At 41.8% G+C, this 3,492-nt stretch overlaps 1 protein-coding gene and 1 long non-coding RNA gene across 2 annotated transcripts in view; one reads left to right on the top strand and one right to left on the bottom strand.

Annotated features, from left to right (window-relative positions):
- The window catches only part of LOC119420251 (palmitoyltransferase ZDHHC20-A-like), an 85,433-nt gene that overhangs the window by 59,956 nt on the left and 21,985 nt on the right, over positions 1 to 3,492 (top strand). The window lies entirely within an intron of this gene.
- LOC119420600 lies at positions 1,336 to 2,798 on the bottom strand. The gene is made up of 3 exons (XR_005187310.1): positions 2,726 to 2,798; positions 2,400 to 2,551; positions 1,336 to 1,728 (listed from the first exon to the last, which is right to left on the bottom strand). It is a non-coding gene; the product is annotated as an uncharacterized LOC119420600 (long non-coding RNA).

Raw genomic sequence — 3,492 nt, 5'->3', positions numbered from 1 at the left:
AAATGACCCACTGTCGTTGGTGAGTCAAAGATAATTAACGTCTCACGTTACATTTTTATTAAATTCAATGCACGATATTATCCAGTCCAGAAAAATGAAAGAATCCGTTTAATTTATGAATATATATCATGCATATGTTCATCTACACCTGTCTTGAGGGGTCCTGGAGGACGCCCCTCACGTCACAAAGACTGCAGCAACAGATGCCTCCCATGCCGTCCACCTGAACGTTGGTCCTGTGCTGGACGGCCTCCACTCCGCCCACCTGAACTTTGGCCTCCCATCGGACGGCCTCCCAGCTGCCCACCTGACCTGCTCTGGCCCGTCGGACGGCCTCCTGGCATGCTCTGAGCCAGTGGATGGTCTCCCGGCCGTCTGGACATTGTTGTGTTTCCCTACTTAGTTTAGTCCCTGGGCCTTGTCCTGTCGGTTTTGTTTTGGTCCTTGTGTGTCTTTGTTCGGGCCCGCCACCCTTGCAGTTACTCCCTCCGCCCAGCCTAGTTTTCTGGGAGGGGGTTTCTTGGGGACGCCGGGGGGGGGGGGGGGGGGGGGGGGGGATACTGTAGGAATGGCGCCATCTAGTGGGCCTTCCCCTGTCTGTTCTCCCTTGTGTCTCTGTATTGATTGTCTGATTATCGTCACCTGTGTCATGTCCTGTTTGTGTATATAAAGTCTGTCTGTTAGTTCTGTCGTTGTCAGTTCGTCGTTAGGTATTGCCTGTCCTGTCCTGCCTGTCTGATCCTGTTTAATCCTGTTCCTGAATCTGTTTTTGTAAGTTTTTGCTGCCATGTCAGCCTTTTGATTCATTATTATTATAATTATTAAAAGTATTTTATTTTATACGTCTGCCTCCTGAGTCCTGCCTGCGCAACTGGGTTCTCCTGTCCTGATCTGCCTTGAAAACCCTGACAGCGGGGGTGTCTGGAACGTAACCCTTGTGATAAGTGAGGGTCTACTGTATTACTGGTAGTTCTAAAGCAAATCATATATACCAGAACCTCTTACAATGCTGTGATTGCTAGTATCACTCAGCCCTCTGTGAACAGTAAACAGCCATCAGTGTGCTAATGATCCATAGTTAGGCTGATGGTCCTTCTTGAGCATATGATCAGCTGGTTTTGGTTGTCAGCAGCAAAACTGGTTGATCCACTCTGAGACGGCGCTATTTAAGAGACTGAGCTGAATACAGCTCCTCAGACTGAGGAAGTCTCTCGGATGAGAGACGAAACGTTTCTACATTTTTTTGTTGATTTGCTTTGTTTTGTTTTTTTTGTTGTTTTTTTTTTTTTAATGTCCAGAGGACCAGATTTAACTTTTTTAGATTTTTCTACCTGGATTATTGAGCATGCATCAGAATAAAAACAAAGGTAAAGTGAAGAGACAAAACCTTTTTTTCCCTTCCTTACATTAATCAATTAAACAAATATCTATAACTATTAGCAGTTATTATATGTTTTAGTTTTCTAATGTCACCTCCACTGGCCGAAAAAGTCCCCTCCAACAAACTTGAAACGGGCCATGGGCCACCAGTTGATAAACACAGCTGTGGCAGTCTTTTGGCTCCTTGTCTAACTCAAAGTGTCTGATTGTTAATGTTTTAAGAAAACACAGAGGCTGTGCTCCAGTTTAGGTGTAGTAAAGAAATAAAACATACCAGTTAGACGCCATGTCTGTGATCATGACCGCCCGAGGAATCCACATCCCAAAACAGGCCATGGTGCTGATCGCCTAACACAAAGAAATGCTAAAATCATGCACCATACAGTTAAAGTGGAGTTCTGTAATTGATAACTCTTTGAATGGCCTCACATTTGAGCAAAATAATTTTAACTTGGACCAGATGGTCGAGATAACAACCGTCCAAGCAGAATTGAGACTGCTGCCATCTAAAACAAGTCAAATTAATTTTAATCTGAATGTTTATTATAAACCTTTACAGCATCGTCCATTTTACATTATATAGTATTTGACATAGAGTTTGTCTTTTATAAGCACGATTAGCAACAGCAGCAGCTAGTTGTTGCCCTTGTGGTGCCGTTTGAGGCACTTCCAGCTGCAGTATTTACACATTTCTGCAACAATAACCCTGCAATGCAAAACTGACAGAGGTGTACATGTTTATGAACTGCTGTGAAGGATTTGAGCTTGGCTGTTAAGATGATTCACTTTAGTCTAGTTCCCACTCATATTAGCAGTCAGCTCAACAATTTAGTCTGAATTTAATCATTTCTACAAAGTGAGGGCTTTCAAAAAGCTGTCTACAACAGGTAAGATGTTTATTTTTCATATTCCCACCAAAACCACTTCAAATAATCAGATGTGTCCATTTAATATTGATTTTATAAATCTGAAATATTTGATGTTGTGGTTCTACGGGCCTTGTACCCCTGAATGCTTACTGGTGCAGCACCACTTATCCAAATGAGGGTGGTCTTCTTGGGATACGGCATCTTTTTATAAATAAACCAACACTGCTCCAGGTATAGCAGCAGGGTCAGGCAGCACATTGATGTGAGCATGGCGTAGAGGCATATTCCAAACACGTCAAGTTCTGATAATTTGGATAAAGACAAGAAACAAACAAGGAGGTTGGACATTGCACACTGTGGAGAAGACGGCAAACTGAAACATACAGCAGGCAGAGAGAGGGCAACGTTCAGGTCATTAGTTCCTGTTGATTGATAAGAAAACATTTCCAGCAATAAGGATAATGTGGGTCACCTACGTTTTATCAAGTCCAGAGCCAGAGGAGGTTCCTGCAAACAAGCTGGGTCGATAGTGCTGTTGAGGGATTCCTCCATGATGAGCAGATCTTCCATTTGAAACGGTTCCTATAGTTTCTAAAAATAATCAGTGAGTTGGGATTGCAGGATCCTTCCTGTTCACTTGTCCAGCAGATTGTGCTGACAAACAGAGCTGCACTTTAGACTTAAAGTGTCAGTGATGGAATGAAGGTTGGGTGGCAGTTGACCGGCTTCAGTGACGCCTGCTTATTCATTCACAGACATAAATCTTAGAAGGAATTTAAAGGGTGAGACACAAAGAGCGTAAAAAAGGGAGTTGGACTTAAGCAGGGTGGGACAATTCTTTTCCTGAAAATATTAAAAGGTGTAAAAAGTTCTTAAAGGGATCTCTGACTACCTGCACATATCGGCCTTAATATGTTGTTTTTCTCTGTTCTACTAAAAGTTGTTGTTTGTGACTTATAAAAACTCATGATCACTAAAAGAATTATAGACGTTTGTTACATTTTTCACTAAAGGATGTTCAATTGTTTTACAGGCAAGATGCATTCTGGGACAATGACGTACATCGGTTTTAGTGGAGACAAAAACTGAAGGAGTCGAGGCTAAAAAGTTACAACATGTAGTAATAAAATTATATTTTGTATTAGTCTTTATGAACAAACTATGGTCAAAACATTCAAACATGATCAACTTGTCAAGTTTAATTTATTGGCACCGAAGCTATATATTAGATATGGATGGAGAT

Source organism: Nematolebias whitei, chromosome 14 (assembly GCF_014905685.2).
Source record: "Nematolebias whitei isolate Nwh7 chromosome 14, NemWhi1, whole genome shotgun sequence".
In the NCBI taxonomy this organism is placed as follows: Eukaryota; Metazoa; Chordata; class Actinopteri; order Cyprinodontiformes; family Rivulidae; genus Nematolebias; species Nematolebias whitei.
This window is presented reverse-complemented; position numbering and strand designations above follow the sequence as displayed.